The sequence below is a fragment of the Lissotriton vulgaris genome, chromosome 2_1 (genome assembly GCF_964263255.1).
Source record: "Lissotriton vulgaris chromosome 2_1, aLisVul1.2, whole genome shotgun sequence".
NCBI classification, from domain to species: Eukaryota; Metazoa; Chordata; class Amphibia; order Caudata; family Salamandridae; genus Lissotriton; species Lissotriton vulgaris.
This window is the reverse complement of record NC_141687.1, coordinates 698,436,209-698,451,029: the sequence shown is the minus strand read 5'-3', so window position 1 is coordinate 698,451,029 and position 14,821 is coordinate 698,436,209.

Below are 14,821 nucleotides of genomic sequence, written 5' to 3'. Positions count from 1 at the left end.
GCCTGCATGAGACCTGCAGCCGGGACCTAGCGTGACTTCACCGCCGCCTGCGAGTGCAATAACAACGGCCGCTGGGATCCAGAAGGTACCGGTCAACTGCTATGCAGGTCAGCCCGCCCCCGAGAACTTGGCGCTGCCTCGTGGACTGGGAGGGCAGAACACATGCTATTCTTCAGCGCTGGTTTGGTGTCCCGACCCCTTCTCCCCCCGACGGACTTGCTCGTTCACCAACTGCCTTTGGCTACTCGGTTGGAACGCTGTTTGGCCCGCAATGCGCTGCCTATTCCCCGCATTTTAGTTACTTGGGGCTGGCTGCGGCGCTGTACCACTGGGGCGCCCTTTTTGACTGTGGGGGCCCGAATGTGCTCATCCGCCACGCAGTGGGAGGATGATTCTAATGTGTACTAACGTGGGGGTACTGACGACACCATTCCCTCTTTTTCTAACTCGGGGCGGGCGGCCCTGGCATTTGTCGAAGTGGCGTTCGTGTTGGGGGTCCCCCCTGTGAGTAGTGACTTCATGTGGTGTGTCTACAGACGGCGCTGGAAGCGCGCGCGGTGGCTCGAGGGGAGTGGATCAGATGCCCCCCGTGCGCTGGCAGGACGGAATTGGAAATGGACTGCTACAGGGGTGGGCCCGGTGTCATTGGAATGGAGAGAACGCTTTGCCGCAGGTATCTTCGTTGCGAGACTTTGTTCATGTGGCCCCTGCTCGTCCTTCGTTGAGCAGGTTTTGTGATGGGGCCCTGCTTAGACTCTATCGGCGGCGTGGAAGAATGCTCACGCAAGGACAACTCCTTGTTTGCTTTTAATTGATTGCTTCATCGACACCTAATTCCACGGATACATTATCTAACTGGAGTGACCACCGGCTATGTTTGATTATTCTCCCTCTCGCTCGCCTCTCCTGGTGTCGAGCTTTGAAACTGCGAAATGGCTGCCCTGGTTCTCCTACACATTGTTCTCTGGATTGAAGACGGTTAAAATGGCGGCGGATAACCCCTGACGGTGCAGTTACTCGGAACATTGCAAGACTTCCTATTCCTTTTTGGTCTGGTCTGCCCGATCACTGTGTTATTTTACTTGCCTTCTCCCGCTTCATAATGTTTGAGATATGTTTCTGATTCGGGACATCGAAGTGCATGTACATCAATGACACTCAGTTCCTTTGTACTGGCATGGGGAGGTTTCCATTTTGCTCGGGTGGCTTGCAGGGCTGGGCTGTAATTGTGATCTTGAATCTGCTTATGTCTTTGACATTTTAACATCCACTACGGTATCATTGCAGGGATGCTAGGCGGCGGGAGGGGGGGCCGGGGGCCTGTACTGGGGACCCTCCATGTTTTCTTCTTCCCCTTTCGTGGGGTTTTCGTTCATTCTCTTTTTCTTTTCTTTCTCTTACTTCGTGTGGAATACTGTCTTTTTCTCTCCTCTTTATCTCTTTCTCTCTATATTTCGGGTTTAGATACTGGGCGACAGGCACGCTGCTAGGGGGGTAGGCCGTAGCCGTATGCAGGGGTGCAGGGTGGGGGGATGGGGGTGGGGTATTTTTGTTTTTTGATTCCCTTTCTTAGTTCTATGGCCTTTATTTTTCTTGTTAACACTTTGGTTTTTCTTTCCTTTCTTCTTTTATTCCTCTTTTTTCTCTGCGGGTCTGATTAGAGGTACTTCTCCCTGCGTTTTCCTGGTTCAGTTCAGGGGTTTATGTTTTGCAATGCTCTATGACATGGCAGACGGACACTGTTTGGGTGGGGACATGTAAAGTTTATTGAATACCCTGATTCTACGTCCTGACACGAATATCCTGCCTATGGTGGTCCTGCCGTAAACATCCTATTTTATGTGTAACCCTAGCATTGGCAAGGTCTAACTGTGCGGCATCAGATCCTGATTTCTCTTAATTTTAAAAACAAACCTTTCTTAATCCTGTGAATATGTTCTACTAAGCTCTCCTGAGTTACACATAGATACTGTGAGGTGTACTTACGCATTGATCCTGTTCTATATTGTTATGTTATGTTATGTTATGTTAAAATGGGACTTTTATAGCGCAACGGCTACTCCAAAGGAGTGTCCCGGCGCTTTGAGCTCCTGACCATGAAAAAGAGCAAGAAACATAACAATAACAGAAAAGGGGCACCCGGAGGGAAAAAATTATCCAGCAAACAACCAAGTTTTCAGGTCTTTCCTAAAGACAAGTAGATTAGAGGTGTTTCGCAGAGACAACGGTAGCGAGTTCCATAGCTGAGGAGCAAGGAAGCTGAAAGACCGGCCGCCTAGCCGAGCCTTTTTAATGCGTGGTACCCGAGCCAAGGCCAAGGTTTCTGACCTGAGGGATCGTGCAGGTCGATAGAAGTCCAGCCTCCTCTGAAGATACTTGGCACCAGTGCCATGTAAGGCCTTATGGGCAAGAGTCATGGTCTTAAACAGTATCCTCTTCCGCACCGGAAGCCAGTGGAGGGATACAAGAAGATTAGAGGCGCTAGTGCGACGATGAAGGACAAAAATGGCACGCGCAGCCGCGTTCTGGGTGATCTGCAGACGTTGGAGGAGATATTCAGGCAGGCCCAGATATAGAGCATTGGCATAGTCCAATCTGGACCCTATGAGAGCCTGAACAGTGATCCTCCGATGTTGCTGCGAAAGAAGAGGGAAAAACTTGCGCAACATTCTGAGGATCCCAAAACAAGTTCCCGTAAGGGTAGAAATCTGGGATTTGAGCGACAGCTCATTATCAATTTTGACTCCCAGGTTCTTGGCCCACTTAGAGGACTGTGTGGGAGGGAACATGTCGGCAGGCCACCATCCTCGCCAATCTGGTTCAGAAGGGCATCCGAAGAATAGTATTTCGGACTTGTCCGAGTTGCACTTGAGGCTGTTTTGTGAAAACCAGCTGAAAACAGCCCCAAGGCACTCGCGGATCCCTTCGCCATCAAACTCTTCACCCTTGCGACAGGTGAAGAGGAGCTGAGTGTCGTCAGCATAAGAGACGATCCGGGCCCCGTAGGACTCCGCCAATGTCGCCAGAGGGGTCATCAAGATGTTAAAAAGAGTGGGGCTAAGGATAGAGCCCTGAGGCACTCCGACTCCCAATGGCGGCATCTCGGCGGATCCGGGTGGGACCCAGACCGTCTGGCGGCGGTTGGCCAAAAAGGAAGAAAACCAGTTGAGCACCGTCCCCCCTAGCCCAATGCCATGGAGCCTAGTGAGGAGGTCCTCATGGGGGACGGTGTCAAACGCCGCCGACAGGTCTAGCATGACTAACAACACCCTGCCTCCCGTGTCCAGCACCTCTCTAATGATCTCCGAGACTGCCAAGAGCGCCGTCTCGGTACTTAAGTTGGAGCGGAATCCCGATTGGGATTCATGAAGCAGATCATTAGACTCCAAAAAGTTGGAAAGCACGCTGTGCACGTGTTTTTCCAAGATCTTGGTCAGTGCTGGAAGGAGCGAGATTGGTCTGTAGTTGGAGGGTACCTCTGGGTCAAGATTGGGTTTCTTGATCAGAGGGATGACCATGGCTTGCTTCCAGGTCTGAGGCAGAAAGCCTTCGCTCAAAGATAGATTAAGGATGGGATTGGCTATAGGGTTTATGGCATCTGCCACTTTTGCCAGAAATTTTGCCGGGCAAGGATCTAATGGTGAGCCCGACTTGAGGTTCCTCATCAGGGTTAAAGATGTAGCAGCCGAGAGAGGAGGAAAATCGAGCAGAGCTGGGCCCGGGGGAGACAGAGACGCTGCCTCAATCGGCATCTCAGACACATCATCTGGGTCTCTCTGCGGGAAAGAGACCTGGATTTGCCTAATTTTGGTGGTAAAAAAATTGGCAATAGTGTTCGCCCAGGTCTCTGCCGGAGCACCCTGAGTAGAGATGGACCGGGGGCTAGTGAATTCACGCACGATTGAGAAGATCTCCTTACAGGAGTTAGCAGCATCGTCAATCCTATTGGCAAGATACCGTTTCTTGCTCTGAAGGACAAGTTCATGGTATGACTTCATCGTTGTTTTATATCGTTGTTTGGCCTCGGGCTCATACTGGGCTCTCCAGGCACGCTCTACCACTTTACATTGCCTACGGGCAAGGGCTAGTTCCTCCGTGAACCAGGGGGCAGAAACCCGCCGAGCAGCGGACCTGGGTGGCTGTAAGGGAGCGAACTCATTTAGTCTGGCAAGAAGCCAGGATTGCAAGCTCTCCAGATCTTTCTCCAGATCCCCAGTGCAGACCACAGGGTGATCAGTCAGAGCTTGTGTGAGCATATCTGAGGTCACCCGGTGAAGTGTCCTATAGCTGCTGCCCTGCTGTCTCGTGGCACTAGCGAGGGGGGCCGCGATAGAATGTATTTCGAAGTGGGCCAGAAAGTGATCGGACCAAACGATTGGCAGAAGTGTAACATTCATGATAGGTATGGTGGAAAAAACCTGATCGAGTGTGTGGCCTTTATCGTGGGTTGGACCAGAAAGATAAGGGGAAAGACCCAGGGTAGATGCAATATCCAACAGTTTGATGGCATTTTGGTCATTGTGGTCGTCCATATGGAAGTTGAAATCTCCCGCAAGTAAGCATTGCTCCGATCTCAGGACAAGGACCGACATGACCTGTTGAAGGTCATCAAGAAAGGAGCCCACAGGGCCCGGGGGTCTATAAACAATCATGCCCTTCAGTGCTTGTTGCGGCGATAAGGAAATGGTGAAGGCTAATGAATCAGCCCCTTCGATGGTGTGAGTATGCGTGACCGTGCACGGAAGAGAATTCTTCACAACCAAGGCAACTCCTCCTCCTCTACCCTTGTCTCTATCCTGTCGATGTATGGTGTAATCAGTGGGAATAGCAGCCACTATGTCCGGGTTGGAGGAATCATTAAGCCAAGTCTCGGTGAGCATCAGACAGGTGGGACTGGTAGTTGACAGGAGATCGAAGATCTCTTGAGTGTGGCGATGCAACGACCTCGTATTGAGGAGTAGACAGAGGTGTTTTAAGCTACTCTCCTTAACAGGGAGAGGGGAAGGGAGGGAGCGGACCGGGTGCCAAAGACACGCAGGGCACTTATGCTTACCCCTATGCCGGCCAGGGAAGACTGATAGGCATGACGCATTCCAATTGCGCAGCGAAAGGAGCTCCTGAGCGGAGTAAGAAAGCATAGTGGCCAGAGGTACCTGCCACGCCGAACGCCTCCGGGACGCTGACGGGCGCAGACGGGCAGGACTCTGGCACGACTCCGGCGCAGATCCGGCGCGGCCGCTGATCGCGTCCGCTGCGCGGAGGAGGGGGTGAGCTTTTTGTAGCGCTGCTAGAGCGCGAGGGTGGAAGTCCTACCCCCAAGATGGCGGCCAAAATGAGATCCCAGCCCTCGGCGTCAATACTCAGCCGAGGGCGGTCTCAGAGTCCCAGGCAAGGGAGGGGGGGAAAGCGAAGCGCTTACAAGCGCTGGGAGATCAAATAACAAGCAGCGCTGTGCTCCTACACGCTTTTAACACAAGCGCGAGCACGAGCTGCAAAAAGGCACACAATAAAATGGTAATTTTAAAATACACGAGTCAAGTGTTCAAAGTAAAAGAAAAGTGGAGAGACCTCCCGGCTTCCGCCTCAGGAGGGGAGAAGTAGGTTAGTAGCAGATGGTAATCACCTGCTAGATGATCCGGTTCCCTTTTGTAGCGCTGCTAGAGCGCGAGGGTGGAAGTCCTACCCCCAAGATGGCGGCCAAAATGAGATCCCAGCCCTCGGCGTCAATACTCAGCCGAGGGCGGTCTCAGAGTCCCAGGCAAGGGAGGGGGGGAAAGCGAAGCGCTTACAAGCGCTGGGAGATCAAATAACAAGCAGCGCTGTGCTCCTACACGCTTTTAACACAAGCGCGAGCACGAGCTGCAAAAAGGCACACAATAAAATGGTAATTTTAAAATACACGAGTCAAGTGTTCAAAGTAAAAGAAAAGTGGAGAGACCTCCCGGCTTCCGCCTCAGGAGGGGAGAAGTAGGTTAGTAGCAGATGGTAATCACCTGCTAGATGATCCGGTTCCCTTTTGTAGCGCTGCTAGAGCGCGAGGGTGGAAGTCCTACCCCCAAGATGGCGGCCAAAATGAGATCCCAGCCCTCGGCGTCAATACTCAGCCGAGGGCGGTCTCAGAGTCCCAGGCAAGGGAGGGGGGGAAAGCGAAGCGCTTACAAGCGCTGGGAGATCAAATAACAAGCAGCGCTGTGCTCCTACACGCTTTTAACACAAGCGCGAGCACGAGCTGCAAAAAGGCACACAATAAAATGGTAATTTTAAAATACACGAGTCAAGTGTTCAAAGTAAAAGAAAAGTGGAGAGACCTCCCGGCTTCCGTCTCAGGAGGGGAGAAGTAGGTTAGTAGCAGATGGTAATCACCTGCTAGATAATCCGGTTCCCTTTTGTAGCGCTGCTAGAGCGCGAGGGTGGAAGTCCTACCCCCAAGATGGCGGCCAAAATGAGATCCCAGCCCTCGGCGTCAATACTCAGCCGAGGGCGGTCTCAGAGTCCCAGGCAAGGGAGGGGGGGAAAGCGAAGCGCTTACAAGCGCTGGGAGATCAAATAACAAGCAGCGCTGTGCTCCTACACGCTTTTAACACAAGCGCGAGCACGAGCTGCAAAAAGGCACACAATAAAATGGTAATTTTAAAATACACGAGTCAAGTGTTCAAAGTAAAAGAAAAGTGGAGAGACCTCCCGGCTTCCGCCTCAGGAGGGGAGAAGTAGGTTAGTAGCAGATGGTAATCACCTGCTAGATGATCCGGTTCCCTTTTGTAGCGCTGCTAGAGCGCGAGGGTGGAAGTCCTACCCCCAAGATGGCGGCCAAAATGAGATCCCAGCCCTCGGCGTCAATACTCAGCCGAGGGCGGTCTCAGAGTCCCAGGCAAGGGAGGGGGGGAAAGCGAAGCGCTTACAAGCGCTGGGAGATCAAATAACAAGCAGCGCTGTGCTCCTACACGCTTTTAACACAAGCGCGAGCACGAGCTGCAAAAAGGCACACAATAAAATGGTAATTTTAAAATACACGAGTCAAGTGTTCAAAGTAAAAGAAAAGTGGAGAGACCTCCCGGCTTCCGTCTCAGGAGGGGAGAAGTAGGTTAGTAGCAGATGGTAATCACCTGCTAGATAATCCGGTTCCCTTTTGTAGCGCTGCTAGAGCGCGAGGGTGGAAGTCCTACCCCCAAGATGGCGGCCAAAATGAGATCCCAGCCCTCGGCGTCAATACTCAGCCGAGGGCGGTCTCAGAGTCCCAGGCAAGGGAGGGGGGGAAAGCGAAGCGCTTACAAGCGCTGGGAGATCAAATAACAAGCAGCGCTGTGCTCCTACACGCTTTTAACACAAGCGCGAGCACGAGCTGCAAAAAGGCACACAATAAAATGGTAATTTTAAAATACACGAGTCAAGTGTTCAAAGTAAAAGAAAAGTGGAGAGACCTCCCGGCTTCCGCCTCAGGAGGGGAGAAGTAGGTTAGTAGCAGATGGTAATCACCTGCTAGATGATCCGGTTCCCTTTTGTAGCGCTGCTAGAGCGCGAGGGTGGAAGTCCTACCCCCAAGATGGCGGCCAAAATGAGATCCCAGCCCTCGGCGTCAATACTCAGCCGAGGGCGGTCTCAGAGTCCCAGGCAAGGGAGGGGGGGAAAGCGAAGCGCTTACAAGCGCTGGGAGATCAAATAACAAGCAGCGCTGTGCTCCTACACGCTTTTAACACAAGCGCGAGCACGAGCTGCAAAAAGGCACACAATAAAATGGTAATTTTAAAATACACGAGTCAAGTGTTCAAAGTAAAAGAAAAGTGGAGAGACCTCCCGGCTTCCGTCTCAGGAGGGGAGAAGTAGGTTAGTAGCAGATGGTAATCACCTGCTAGATGATCCGGTTCCCTTTTGTAGCGCTGCTAGAGCGCGAGGGTGGAAGTCCTACCCCCAAGATGGCGGCCAAAATGAGATCCCAGCCCTCGGCGTCAATACTCAGCCGAGGGCGGTCTCAGAGTCCCAGGCAAGGGAGGGGGGGAAAGCGAAGCGCTTACAAGCGCTGGGAGATCAAATAACAAGCAGCGCTGTGCTCCTACACGCTTTTAACACAAGCGCGAGCACGAGCTGCAAAAAGGCACACAATAAAATGGTAATTTTAAAATACACGAGTCAAGTGTTCAAAGTAAAAGAAAAGTGGAGAGACCTCCCGGCTACCGCCTCAGGAGGGGAGAAGTAGGTTAGTAGCAGATGGTAATCACCTGCTAGATGATCCGGTTCCCTTTTGTAGCGCTGCTAGAGCGCGAGGGTGGAAGTCCTACCCCCAAGATGGCGGCCAAAATGAGATCCCAGCCCTCGGCGTCAATACTCAGCCGAGGGCGGTCTCAGAGTCCCAGGCAAGGGAGGGGGGGAAAGCGAAGCGCTTACAAGCGCTGGGAGATCAAATAACAAGCAGCGCTGTGCTCCTACACGCTTTTAACACAAGCGCGAGCACGAGCTGCAAAAAGGCACACAATAAAATGGTAATTTTAAAATACACGAGTCAAGTGTTCAAAGTAAAAGAAAAGTGGAGAGACCTCCCGGCTTCCGCCTCAGGAGGGGAGAAGTAGGTTAGTAGCAGATGGTAATCTGCTCAACTTACCTCTGTACTTGTGTTCAACCATGGTGGTTGGTAGACTTTGAATGTAACTGAGAAATGCTAATAAAGGTTTACAAAAAAAATAATAATAATAAATAAATAATTGGTTCCATCGGATAGGCCTTGCTCATTACTGGGATGATCCAGCATGTTTGACACAAAGATGTATGATCCAGGTTAAGAATCAATTTTTGTTCTATATAACACACAATTACCAAAATAATCATCCATGTGGATCCATTACACGCAGTTTTCTTGATTTTAAGTATATTCCACTGTTTGAGGAATTTTTAAATGAGATACAACCAGCTCTAGCAAAAAGCCTGTACTTAAAATTTAGATATGGCATACTAAAAACAAAAGCAGTACTAGCGAAATGGGATAAGGTCCTAGGGCAATCAAAAAGTACAAATTGTACATGTTGTGAACTAAATTTAAGAGAAGATGATAGTCACATATTGTTTTTTTGTACTGCCTATGACCGAGCTAGGAGAAGATGGATCAAACCCCTGTGTAAAGCCTTAGGTATTCGATCATACCAGGAAGCATATAGGATTGTTAAAACTGACGCCTTATAGTGTTTTGCGTTAGCAAATTCCTATTGAATGTTGGGTATACACGGAAAAACATGGCTCTTGATCTATAGATAGCAAATGTGTGTACATTAGATGCAGGCTAGGTTGCCATGAGACATGCTGGTGATGAAAACTGTAAATATACTCGATTTTTAATTATTATGCCTATTTTAACAGGGATGATTTTTAATGTCCTAATTGTTGAAATGTATAAATTCTGCTTCCAATTGGTATGTTGTATTTACTGTGTATAATGTATTGTGTTGTAATGCATCTTTTATGGCCAAAAAGAGCCGAAATAAAGATTACATTAAATGAAATGAACAGCGGAATTATGGAATGGAGAGGTGTATGTCTCTGATTTGTTTTCTAACATGACCGTATACAAATAGTTGTCCAAAATTGGCCTTCATGTGCATACGTCATGCGATGTACAGTGATAAGTAATTTTACATCTCAAGCATATTGTGCATGTAATGACACATTACACTTTAATCACACATATTACAGGTACTCCCACTTTACAGGTTTTACAAGCAGTCAGGCATATTTGAGACATCCTTAGGCTCTTGGATTTCTTGGTATTAGGCAGACTTTTTCCTGTGCAACCATGTGGGATGTCTGAGTGTCATGGCGATTTACATCTGAGCAGTCTATGATAGATGACAATCGTATTATCAATAAAGTAGAAAGTGCTACTGCATCTTTATATTGTGCTTAATAACCCACAACAAAATGTGTTTTTTCTATGTTCTCCTTTTTATTGGCAGCGGTGTAAGCATGGTGGGCATGGAACTGTAGGTCAGAAAGAACAACTTGTGTTCTCCTAAGACCAGGATATGATGTCTCTTCCAGCACCATCACCCAAGCTCAAACTACATTAGGGACAGAGGCTACTTCTCCTGTCATCCTTCCTTCAAATAGGAGTGACCACCCAGACACCTGTGAGTCCTCACGTGCCTCCCCCAAATCCCATCAATGTGTCTTGGATGTATTTCGAGTAGGCCAGGAAGCAGGTGTTCATTGGCGAAGGCTATCCTGCAGGCGAAAACCTGAGGGTAAAACCCTCAAGACGACCTGCTTTGAAGGACAAATGCATCCCCTGCTTTTGTATCCTCTTGAACATCAGCCCTGTCTTCCCACATACAAACCCTTACTAACCACCACGTCTCCATAATCCCCATTTCATCTTCAACCACTGCCCCTTCGTGAATTCTAGTAGTTTCACCACCTCAGGAGACTCTAGCCCTGCCCCACTAAACACTAAGCCCGTGCCAGAGGCAACTGTGGAGGTGAATGACAACAGAAAGACTGAGAATTCTCAAGCTATTACTCTTAACTCAGGCAACTGACAAGACCTTGTCTCGGTTGGGGGAATGGACTATTTGGACTGTGGACTTTAATTACTGACGTTTGGATTTCGATAAGGGCTTTTCATTTTGACCGTTTACTTTATTTTGGGCTTCTTTTCCCCTTTGAACCACATGCATACATTTTTTCCAGACACCCTAACATTTTTCATCTTTTGTCCACCCTCTCCAAGTTTAGCCTTCCTCCCTGGATTCAGTAACTATTTTTGTTTCCCTCCTCAAGTACAGTTATTCTCCAACATCTACCAAGTATCCCTGGACTCCTTGAAGTTCCACTTTTTAATGTGACAATATAAAAGTGTTTTTCTAGTTTAAGTAGGTGTCCTTTTGTGCATTCAATTTGAGAATGCCTGTTGATGGATGCATGTGATGATCTGAGGGTACCAACCAAGACTAGCACACTCATTACATTCCAGTTGTAATATACTCCCATCTTTACATGGCACAAAACAGAACGGTAGGTACAAAAGGAGTTTAATTTCAAAGTGTCACATTTACACACAGTAGGCCTCTTGCCCCCAGTGGCTGGTAGACACTGTGTCACATTTGTAACTAAAAAATCCATCATCCCTGTGGGGCGTTCTTATCGGGTCGGTGCCTACACCACCATTGAAACCCAACAGAACAACAAGCTCACGTTGTTTACCAGCCTGGGTGATGGAACCAAAATACAGCCGTTTTTAGGTCTCGCCTGAGCCACATAATGCCAGCCACCTAACACACCACCATTTGTCTGTGCCTCTGCATCAGACTTCAGAGGCTGCCGCCCGCCCTCCCGCGTGCACATTGCGCACCACCATTTGTCTGTGCCTCGGCATTAGACTTCAAAGGCTGCCGCTCCCCGCCCACACCCCCGCCCCCCGCCCGCCACAGCAATGGCGAGAGCTTGTTTCTGGTCGAAAGTGAAAGCCTACGGTGCTTGTTTACAGTAGATTTACTCCTCAAATGCTGTTGCTGTGTTGCCATCTCTCTAGGGACACTCAGCTTGAAAACACTCGACGTGCTAGCTGCAATGCTACATCCGCTATGCTTTGCCTTTAGACACGTTGATCCCTCACAGACTGTGCTGACTCTGCCCTTCCTGATTCTGAAACTGACCAATGCAGTCACCAGTAGTCTCTTCTCTCTGTCTTATGATGTCTGCCCTGCCACCATTTACTTCGGACCCTCACACACCCTCACCCTCACCCTCACACACCCTCACCCTTACACACCCTCACCCCCATCACCCTCACCTCACACCCCCTCACCCTCGCACACCCTCACCCTCACACCCTCACCCACCCTCACTCACCCTCACAACCTCACATCCCTCACCCTCACAACCCTCTCACCCTCACTCACCCTCACCCCCTCACACACCCACACACCCTCACCCTCACACACCACATCACTCAGGAACACCACCACATCACTCAGGGACACCACCACATCACTCAGGGGCACCACTCAGGGACACCACTCAGGGGCACCACCATATCACTCAGGGACACCACCACATCACTCAGGGACACCACCACATCACTCAGGGACATCACCACATCACTCAGGGACACCACCACATCACACAGGGACACAACCACATCACACAGGGACACCACCACATCACTCAGGAACACCACCACATCACGCAGGGGCACCACCACATCACTCAGGGACACCACCACATCACTCAGGGACACCACCACATCACTCAGGAACACCACCACATCACTCAGGAACACCACCACATCACTCAGGGACCCCACCACATCACTCAGGAACACCACCACATCACTCAGGGACACCACCACATCACTCAGGGACACCACCACATCACTCAGGGACACCACCACATCACTCAGGGACACCACCACATCACTCAGGGACACCACCACATCACTCAGGGACAGGACCACATCACCCTGGGACACCACCACATCACTCTGGGACACCACCACTTCACTCTGGAACACCACCATATCACTCTAATACACCACCACATCACTCTAATACACCACCACATCACTCTAATACACCACCACATCACTCAGCCCAACCACATCATCACTCAGCACTACAACAGCACTGTCCTTGCTTGCTACCAACAAGCATTGCCATAGTCAATAGGACTCGCATTAGGAAAGTGTAAGCTATTGGCTTTGTGAATAACAATGCTATTAACTTATATATTTTCAAAGCTAACACATATTTAAAAAAATTGTCATTTACAATACCAATAGCTCACACTTTCCTAATGCGAGACCTATTGCATTGCAAATGCTTGTTATAATTGTGAGAAATTTAAAGTGCAGGAAAATGTACGATATTATGCACATTTTTGCATAAAATTACTTTACACTTTAAATTTCTCCCTTTCAAAACAATGGTTGTTTGTTTGCGTTATACATCTAACGGTGCCACATATGGCAAAAAGTAAGCCCTGTGCCACAAGTACATACAACACAAGCTCTCATTCATCCATGCACATATATCCCATTCATACGCACACATGTTCATACATCCCAGACCACACTCTAACTGAAATAAATGGCAGCCTTTTCATAGCGCCAATAGTCAAAGTAATTTGTTCAAACCATAGTATCTGGCTCGATGGACATTAGGCTTAAAGTCAATGAAGCAGGGCGTGGGGGTGCTTGTTAACCATGCACGAGTGGCTTGGCCTTGAGTAGCTCACAGTGATTTCCACTGAGCAGAATTAGCTTTCACTACAGAAAAGGTTGGAGACCTTTGACTAGATCAATGGTTCTTGAATCATTGGTCCCTGACGTTGATTCAGGAAGGCCACAACTGTTTAGAAAATGAAATAATATTGACGAGTGAAAGAAATTAAATAAACATAAAAAGCAGAACCGAAAGTTAAACATTTTTAAACTTAGTAAATGAGAAGAAATCCTCTAGAGCCCTTCGTACGGCCCTAAAATCAAATCCTAGAAATAAGGATTTAATAAGGTCAATCTGAGCTGACTATAAGATAGCTAGATCGGTGAGGAAAAAGGAGTTACAGGATGAAGCTTGGGAAAAACTGGGAGAGTAAAGATAGTAGGGCATTCTAGCGGGTAGTAAATGACCCCTTTTTACAGGAAGGGGGGCCCTCTCTTGACACCCATATAGACAAATCCTCCTGGCTCTCTCACTTTGAGAGTATTTTTACTGTAGATAAGGACATAGCTACAATCCACCTGGACGATCGTCCTCCGAGGGAAGGAATTTTCCATGGATGAAATTGATCTTGCGCTCTCTACCATTCACCATCCCTAAAGGCTGTAGGGACGAATGGGGTCCCTCTTGATTTATTTTTACACATAACGATTTATGGATCGTGCTTTTGACACAAGCTTTTAATGCAGTTTCAAAAATGGGACCTCCAGTATCCTGGCCTATATATAAGAAAGGAGACCCCAAGAATCCAGCAAATTATCACCCAATTTCTCTGCTGGATAGCACTGCCAAATTAATGGGCAGAATGCTCCTAAATAGGTTGGAGGAATGGGCATAGTCCAACAATATCTTAGCAGAGACAGAATACTGATTTAGAAAGGGGAGGGGAACGATTGACCAAGGGCTCAATTTGGCTTTAATTGCAGCAAAATATGTCCTTGCAAAGAAGAGCCAGTTCTATATGACTTTTGTGGATTTGTCCGCTGCCTTCGACTGCTGGGGCCACTCAAAATTATGGGTTCTTTTGGAATCGATGGGCGTGGATAAATCCATAATTCTCTTTATCAGGGAACTATACAGAGAGGCTGGGGCGGTAGTTAGATTTGGAAAACAGGGGGAATGTACAGAAACTTTCAAAATTGAAAAGGGAGTGCGACAAGGCTGCGTCCCCGCAGCTTTTCTGGTCTCCCTATATACTAACAAATGTAACTAAGTCTTGACCGCACAGTGCTTGAATGTTCCATCAGCAGGTAGTACTTTGCTGCCAGCTTTATTCTATGCAGATGATGCGGTCTTGATGGCCAGGACACCTTCAGCGCCTGATTAACTCCTATTCATGTTTTAGGTTTAAAGCATTTTTATTGAAACAAAAGGAACATGGGGAAGGGGGAGTAAGAGGTTAAGGTTACATACAATACCATGAAAAGAAAGAGAAGCGTGTGTCAACAGTTCTGATCAAGGGGAGGTCGAAGGTCCAGGAGGGGAAGACGTCAATTGTAAGGCAATAAGGCAATGCACATAACCCCCTCTTGTTCCCCAACCCCCCACCCAAAGCTGAGCGCGAGTAGTTACAGCGATCCAACAAACCCCAACTCAGTCCCTTCGAACCCCCCATCCCCAGGGGA